Raw genomic sequence first — 9,278 nt, 5'->3', positions numbered from 1 at the left:
AATTTCCTTAGGGCTGAGAAATAAATAGAAGAAGACAGTTTTAGGAGAAAAGGTAGATTTTTATGCAGAATTACACCTGGACCATACATAATATTTAAGGGTAGTGGTGATCAGTCAGAGTTCTTTGGAACTTTGTCAAGAAAAGCTTCAACAATTGTTCTGGATGTCTAGAGATTATGTTGGACAGTCAGAGGTCTCTGGAACTTTGTCAAGTGAAACCTGTACAGTTTGTCCTCATTTCTGTGACACATTCATATTTAGAATTACAATATCCCCTTGCTGTATTATTATTTTGATGTGTATATACTGTCCTGCCCCATTTGCTTTCATTAATTTTGCTTTAACTTTATTTTATCACATATCAAATGGATACCCTAGCTTGATACTTTATTCCCTTTACTTGGAATACCTTGGAAACCTGAAATGATCTGTATCTGTGATGGCAAGGTGTTTCTTTGATGGAATAGAAGGATGGATCCTGTTTTCAAGTCCATTCTGTTTGTGGCTTTTTATTGGGTAATTGAGAACATTGATCTTAAGTATTATTTACGGCAGTGCTTATTGTTCTTATGGTGTTGCAGGATATTTGATTACACTGTGAACTCCAAGATTGTGTACTGGAAAATCCTGTTTCTAGTTGTGGTGTGGCTCGGCCCTAACACATACCTTTAATCCAAAAATTTTCTATATACAGGATTAAATAAAGTCAGCCATAGGTCTAGAGGCAGAGCAATCAACCAGTTGACAGGGACTGAATATAGGAAAAAAGCATAGAGTGAGAGGAAGTCTGGAGTATGGCTAGAGAGACACACAGGAAGTTGAAAAGAGTAAGACTCATTTTCAAAGGTTTTTAAGAGAGCATAGAGAAAGAGAAGGAGCTTTCTCCTTCTGGGATGTGAGATGAGTAGGAAGGTCAGCTGGGTGCTTTGTGTGCATTTTTGAGCTAGTAAGCTTTCACCTCAGCATCTAGTTCCTGAGTCCTTATTGGTAAAATCAAATGTTTGGGATTTTGTTTTAAAATTTCATTATGTTGTGGGCATTTTCCCCTCTTTTAGTTTGGTTATTTATTATTTATGTTGTCTTGAGTGTGGTTAACCTTTTCAGATTGATGTTTTCCTTCTAGCACCAGCTATAGAGTGGAGTATATAGATAGGTATGTCTTAAATTTTTTTGCTATTGTAGTATTTTTCAGCATCTATTGCACTGAAAGTTTTGCTGGGAATAGTAGTATAGGTTGGCAATAGTAGTCTAGGGTGGCATATGTTGTTCCTTAAAGTTCACAGAACACCCATTCAGACCCTTCAGGTTTTTAGAGTCTTCATTGAGCTAATCCTTTTCATTTTTTCTTTTTTTATTAACTTATTCCTGTTACATCTCAATGGTTATCCCATCCCTTGTATTCTCCCATTCTTCCCTCCCTCCCATTTTCCCATTATTCCCCTCCCCTATGACTGTTCCTGAGGGGGACTTCCTCCCCCTGTATATGCTCATAGGGTATCAAGTCTCTTCTTGGTAACCTGCTATCCTTCCTCTGAGTGCCACCAGGTCTCCCCCCCTTTTCATCTTTTAATATTATTCTTTGTTCTGTACTTTTACTGTTTTGACTATTATTTGTCATTGAGAGTTTCTTTTGTGCTCTACCAGAATATTGATATTATATATATATTCTTTCATTGATAGGTACCTCTTTCTTTAGGTTAGTAACATTTTCTTCTATGAAAATATTTTCCGTGCTTTTGACCTGGATTTCTTTTCCTTCCTTTATTCCTATTATTCACAGATTGTGTGTTTCTATTGTGTCCCAGGTTTCCTGGACCATTTGAGCTTGTATTTTTTAGCATATTTCCTTTGTCTGGGGTATTCATTTCTTCTATCTTGTCTTCAATGTTTGAGTTTCTCTCTTCTGTTGTACTCTGTTGGTGAGGCTTATCTCTGAGGTTTTGGTTTGATTTCCTAAATTTCTCAGTTCCAGTTATATCTCAATTTGGGTTTTTCTTAGTGATTTTATTTCTACTTTCATATTTTGAATTTTCTTCATTTTATTCAATTGTTTGTATTTTCATGCTTCACTGTTAGATGTATGCATATCCTCTTTAAGGTCCTTGAACATATTCATAATAACTATTTTAAGCCATTGTCCTGGGCTTCAACTAGTCTGTATTTCTCAGGGCCTACTGTAGTAGAGTTTCTGAGGTCTGGTAGAGACATATTGTTCTTAATGTTCATGTTTGTGTTTTCTTGCTGGTGTCTAGGCTATCAGAGTTATTTGTTGCATGTGTGTTCCATTCCTTTGTTTCTATTACCCTTTCTGAATCTTAGGAAAGTGTAGTGGCTGTGGGTTATTTGGTGGAAAGTCCGTGTTTAGGTCTGTGGGTGGTAGAGTGAGCTAGAAGAAAATGCTAGTGGGAAAGAGCTAGGGAGATCCTGTACACATCAAGGGGCAGGGTCCCCAGGGAGTTTGAGGTTTGGTAACAGTAGAGGTTCCTATAAGTAAACTTTAGTAAGACAAAGAATATGTCTGTAAAGACAGGGATAGAAGGGCTAGGGGAGGCCCCGGCTCCTCACCAAGAGATAGAGTAGAAGTATGGGAACCTGTAAATAGGCTGATACAGGGCAACAGATGAGACTAAAGAGATTATAATGGGGAACAGAAAGAATATTGAACATTGCCTACTATAGTCCCAGTCACTAATGTCCTCTTATCTAAAGTGTTTATTTCTAGATATTGGCAGATGACACAAATAAATGGAGATGTACTCAAAAGGAAGGCTGAGAAGGTCCACAGGAAATAGGAAAGCTGGATTCATTCTAAGAGGCAGTGAAGACCTCATGGAATCTACTTGTTATTTCTTAATTGGCTTTGCTTATGAGATAGGTGAGAGATCTCCAAATTATCTTATCAGGCCTAAGAATGGTTCTTTGCTTTGCTCCTAAATGCAAATTAGTAGAGGGAGGTGTTCTTTAAGAATCTTGAATAAATCAACAGAGTTTATTTCCTCCTCTGTCTTATGGTAACACATTTTAGCCTATTATTTATTGTTTCTTTTACTCTATAATGTTTTCTTTGTATGGAAAGCTCCACATGTAGACAAAATGATAATGAGATTCTCTTAATTTTCATATTATTTTGAAGAAACCCTATACGTTACATTAGATATTTTTATAAATGCTTCAGCATCATTTTAAAGCAATAAAGGTACTTAAGAGTCTCATCATTATTTCTTTAAAATATTAATACTTTGATCATATTAAAAAACAAAATATTAAATATTTTTAAAGCTGTGCTTGGTCTTTCTACTATGAATTAAATTTGACCTTTAACAATATCATACATGCATATAATGCATTCTGATTATTATTGCCTTCACTCCTATACAATTTTTTTCCTCATCCGTTTCAACCTTTCATCATCACTACAAGCCTCTTGCATTTTTATTTACTTTGTGATCTCAATAGAGTTTAACCAGGTTTTCAGGCCCATCTGTGTGAGCATGTATTTGGAACTTTCCATTGGATCTTGGAAATTTTACCAGTAGGTGAGTCTCAGGACAATTTTCGCCTTCCCCCAGATTTCATCAATAACTAGTAGGTCCCCCCCATCCATAACTGTTATCAAGACCAATTGTGGACAGGAAACTATAAGTGCTTTGAGTTCATGATCATGCCCAAAATCTGTGGTTTTGGCAACATTGTAGAATAGGGGATAAAAAGAATGTAAGAGCTAGAAGACAGCTTGAAGAGTTGATAATTTTCAACACCTGAAGCAAGCTTTATGATACTTGGATCCAATTATTCCTTCCTTCCTATCTTTCTTTTCTTTTCTTTCTTTCTCTCTTTTTTCTTTTGCCTTTGAAGGACAAATGTCTTGTATTTTATGAAAAGAGCAAAAGATTAAAATATGTTAAGGTCTGATGACTATATACAAAACTTATTTAAGCCAATTAAAACACGGATACAAGATGGTTTGAATTTTTATACAAGCTAGAGCTATAGTTTAAGTTTTAAATGAGTCCCAGAGACACATGTGTCCTTGGATTCAGTCCTCAGTTTGGAAATACTGAAAGGTTGTAGAACCTTCAAGATAAGGGGTTTTGGGAGTTAGGAAATTACTGAGAATGGTCCTTAAGAGGTAAGCAATCATTCCTTTCTCTCTTTGTTTCCTGACTGCTATAAGGTAAGTAGCTTCTTTTTCCAGTGCTCCCACCATGACATGTTGCATCAGCATAGATCCTAAAGCACTGGGACTAAAGAAACAGGCACTGAAATGGAAAACTAAGTAAAAGTAACCTTTTCTGTTTAAAGTTGTTTCACCTCAGGTGTTTGTCAAGGTAAAAGAAAGTTCCTAAGGCAGTCAGTATTTGTATCTTATGTAAATTATTTCTCTTTTCCTATTCTTGCATTTTTCGAAACAAGTTTTGACTTCCTTCTTTTCATTGAATTTTTAATAATAAGTAATCAAGAAGAGGTAAGAAATATATTAAGTAAAAAAAAATACCAGAAGCCATTTGTATATACCTTAAGATCTACAGCTCATAGTGATTTCAATTTTGGTATACTTTTTAAAAATTAGGTAATTCCTTGTTCTTTTAAAATTTCAAGACTTATAAGTTAGGAAAAGTCCCATCAAAGGTGGTGTTAGTGGGAAATTATTTTTCCAGCCTTAAACACCACAGCCTCTTTTCTACATGACATTATATTATAGGGGTGTCATAAGATAAATTTAATACAGATTTAATTCCATACATACACACACACACACACACACACACACACACACACACACACACACACACACACACACATATGTATTTATAAAAGAGCTATCACTCACAGGGTTTTAAACCAGAAGAGAGCTGTGGTTCTCACAAGCATATGGGTAAACTTGAACAAATGATTGAATGGTGCCAAGGTAATCATTTAGTCAATAGAATAGCTGTTTAGTAAGCTAATTACCAATGGTTAACATTCTCACAGAAAATGCATTAGCCCAACTTGACCACAACTAGCTGCTTCAGTTTCGCATGTGACAGTTTATTTTCAAAGAAGAACCACTTTCTAAAGGGAAATTTTGCAATTGAAATTGCTCTTTGCTTTGAACTAAACAGCATTTCAATAGTAGAACAGTCATTCAAATTGAGGAGTACATCCTGTAACATTTTTCAGCCTGGCTAAGGCTGAAATGAAATATGTAGTTTCCCCTGGAGCAATTTTTGAGACTAGCTCTGTGTTCTGCCTTGAGTAGTGAATCATTAAATACCTGTGCAAACATTCCACATTTCTTTTACCTGACTCTTGACAGTTAATAGCAACCTCCTTGCAACATAAATTGAAATATATTCCTCAGAAAAATTTAATTCCAACTGGTCAGGCTTTAGACACTTTTCTGTGTGCCTGATGTCATTGGCATATGTTTCTTAAACTATAGAAGATTTATGTTTGTATTTTTCTTTTTAATTATGCTCTTGCCAATTTCCTGTTGTTGTTGTTGTTGTTGTTGTTGTTGTTTTTACTATATATCATCTGAATGCTAATGATTTGAAATTTTGAGTTCTATGTATTCAAAGAAAATATACATACTCAGTGTATTTTAATTACTAACTTTTCAGATATCCCTCTCTGGTCAATTCCATAAATGAGCAGAGAATTAAAATGACATTGTTTTCAATAATATTGGCTTAGAAGAAAGCTAATAGACAATACTGTTTACTTTCCAGAGAGCTACCATATAGATTATGGGCTGAATAAAGACCACACCAGTAGATATACCAAAGTGAACTGAGGCCTCAGCAATACATAAAGTAGAGGCAACTGAGTAATGCTGAAAACAGAAGAAATAATCTTCCCCAGGAGAGAGAACACCAATTGGTTATCCAATACTAAACACTCAGCCCTGAAAACACATATACCAATAACATTATACAGAGTAAGAAAATTATATTTGGGAATACACATGCAAATACATATATTTGTGCATGTATTACCAGTTAACAATAAAGGTTACAAATTTGACAGAAGCAGACAGAAGTACAAGTACTGTTTGGAGGGAGGAAGAGGAAGGGATAACTGTTATAATTACAGTAAAATCTTATTTTTTATTTTTTAAATATATTTTATTAATTTATTCATAATACATCTAAAGTGTTATGCCATCCCTTGTGTCCTCCCATTCCTCCCTCCCTCCCATTTTCCCCTTATTCCCCTCCCCTATGACTGTGACTGAGGGGGACTTCCTCCCCCTGTATATGCTCATAGGGTATCAAATCTCTTCTTGGTAACCTGCTATACTTCCTCAGAGTGCCACCAGGCCTCCTCATCCAGGGGACATGGTCAAATATAGGGCATCAGAGTACGTGTGAAAGTCATACCCCACTCTCCACTCAACTGTGGAGAATGTTTTGTCCATTGACTAGATCTGGGTAGGGGTTTGAAGTTTACTACATGTATTGTCTTTGGCTGGTGCCATAGTTTGAGCAGGACCCCTGGGCCCAGATCCGCTGTCATAATGTTCTACTTGTAGGTTTCTAGGATCCTCTGGATCCTTTCATTTCCCCATATTCCCATGCTTCTCTCACCTAGAGTGCCAATAAGTAAAAAATCCAATACATTTCACTATTTCTAAATGTCATGGTGAATGTTGTCAGTTGGACAGAATCTATAATCAGCTACAAAATGGGTTTCAAGTATACCTGTGGGATGCTTTCTTGCTTATGTTAATTGAGGTGGAAATACCCATCCATTGTTGCTAGTACCATTTTCTGTGTGTTCCCAGTCTATGTAAATAGAAAATAGAAACCGAGCAATAGCGTACATTGTACATTCTTTATTCTATGCTTCCCGACTATGGGCTCCATGTGACTAGCTACTTCAAGTTCCTTTGGTGTTGATTTCACCTCCATGGTAGACTGTACCCTTGAACTACATGTTTAAAATAACCCTTTTGTTGCTTTATTTGTCTTTGTCAGAGTATGTTATTGCAGAAACAGGAAAAAACTGTAACTAGAAAAATACAAATCTCAAAATAAAGCATTAATATAAGAACTAGAAAAATGTTATGACTATCATACTCATTGACTTTAATAAACTTTTTGGCAAATGTTAGTTATGATGACATTAATGCTGTAATACAGTAAAATAAAGCCTGTCAACTAGGGTAGAAAACTGCACTGGTCTTATTGGTGGCAGTTATCAATCTTATGCTACATCTATAAGTTACTGTATTTTTACCCTGTCTGTCCTGGTGTCCTAATGTTGGATTTCTGCCTCCCCCTTGTTTTTACAGAACTATTAAAATCTACTGAAGTGCTTTGCACATAAACTATTATAAAAAGTTTAAAGGATACTTACACATAAAAACATAAAAGAGTATTTCTGAATGTTCAGGCAAATATATACACACCTAAACACAGAGGGAAAAGAATATGACGATAACAGTTGAAAAGATGCAATATGGTGATTGTTTTTAGTTTGTACATAAATGGAATCAGAAAAGGACTCTTTTATTTGAATATCAATAACTTATTGTTTTGGGTGCTACATTTCAATATTTCTGTAGTTTACTTTGGTATATAGTGTGAGATAACTGATTTAGTTAGAAAGAAACATTATTCCTTTTTTCTAATATTATTTATTTAATTTTCTTCATTATTTAGAATGTAACTCTATTATATGTTAATTACTTTAAAAATATTTTTGTATTTCTGATCTTAGCTTCTTTTTCTTTCACTGATTTATGTATAAAATTTATGTATGGTTAAGTTTTCAATTAATGCAGGCTTATGTTTTAATATTTGAGAAAACAGATCCAGTTTTACTTCCTGTCCAGACATTTCTGGCTTTTAGTGTGAATTTATTTTATTTTTTCCTTTTTATTAATTAAAAAAAATAGTTTTTAAAAAATTCTTTTATTAATTTATTCTTGTTAAATCTCAATGGTTATTCCCATCCCTTGTATCCTCCCATTCTTCCCTCCCTTCCATTTTCTCCTTATTCCCCTCCCGTATGACTGTTCCTGAGGGGTATTACCTCCCCCTGTATATGCTCATAAGGTATCAAGTCTCTTCTTGGTAACCTGCTGTCCTTCCTCTGAGTGCCACCAGGTCTCCCCCTCCAGGGGACATGGTCAAATGTGAGGCACCAGAGTACGTGAGAAAATCCCAGAAACAGAAAGACTCAAATGGTATATACTCACTTATATCTGCATACTAGCCCAAGGGGCATGTCCCACGAAAGCCTTCACTTACCAGGAAACTGGGACAGAGGGGAGGACATCCTATTGGGACTCTAGATGAGAGAAGCATGGGAGAATAGCAAAATAGAAAGATCCAGAGGGTCCTAGAAACCTACAAGTAGAACATTATGATAGGCAGATTTGGGCCCAGGGGTCCCGCTCAAACTAAGGCACCAGCCAAGGACAATACAGCCGGTAAACATTAAACCCCTACCCAGATCTAGCCAATGGTCAGAAAAATTAATTTTTTACATATACATTTATATTACTACACATATATACAATAAACTACCTGTAGCAAGAAAAGCCATGACACAATTAGAAATTATATAAATGTTACATTCTTAGTGTTTTGGCTATTTGTATTTAACAGCCTTGAAAAAAATCTTTCCTATCTTTGTGCATCTAAAATTGTGAATGTAAATCAATATCTGTCATATCTTGTTATTATCAACTTAAAACATCTATCTAGACCTTTTAGTTAGTTTGTTTAAAGGTTTTTCAATCTTGTTGATATATTCAATGAACTAGCTCTTAGTTTCATTGATTCTTTACATTGTTTTCTTTGTTTCCAATTTATTGATTTCAGCCCTGAGTTTGATGATTTCCAGCCTTCTACTACTCTTGCTGCGTGTGTTTGCTTCTTTTTGCTCTAGAACTTTCAGGTGTGCTTTTAAGTTATTAGTATGGGATCTCTCCAATTTCTGTCTAAAGGCACTTAGTGCTATGAACATTCCTCTTAGCACTGCTTTCATTGGGTCCCACAAGTTTGGGTATGTTGTACCTTCAGTTTCATTGAATTCTAGGAAGTTTTGAATTTCTCTTTTTATTCCATCCCTTACCAAGATGTCATTGAGTATGGTGTTCAGTTTCCATGAGTTTGTAGGATTTCAGTTGTTTTTATTTGTTGTTGTTGTTATTGTTTAGTTCCATCTTTAATCCATGGTGATCTGATAAGATGCAAGGGATTTGTGAACAAGTATGTGGTCAATATTAGAGAAGGTTCTGTGAGGTGCTGAAAAAAAGGTATTTTCTTTTGTGTTTGGGTGAA

This window comes from Acomys russatus, chromosome X (assembly GCF_903995435.1).
Source record: "Acomys russatus chromosome X, mAcoRus1.1, whole genome shotgun sequence".
Classification (NCBI taxonomy): domain Eukaryota; kingdom Metazoa; phylum Chordata; class Mammalia; order Rodentia; family Muridae; genus Acomys; species Acomys russatus.
Note: the sequence above shows the minus strand (reverse complement) of the source record.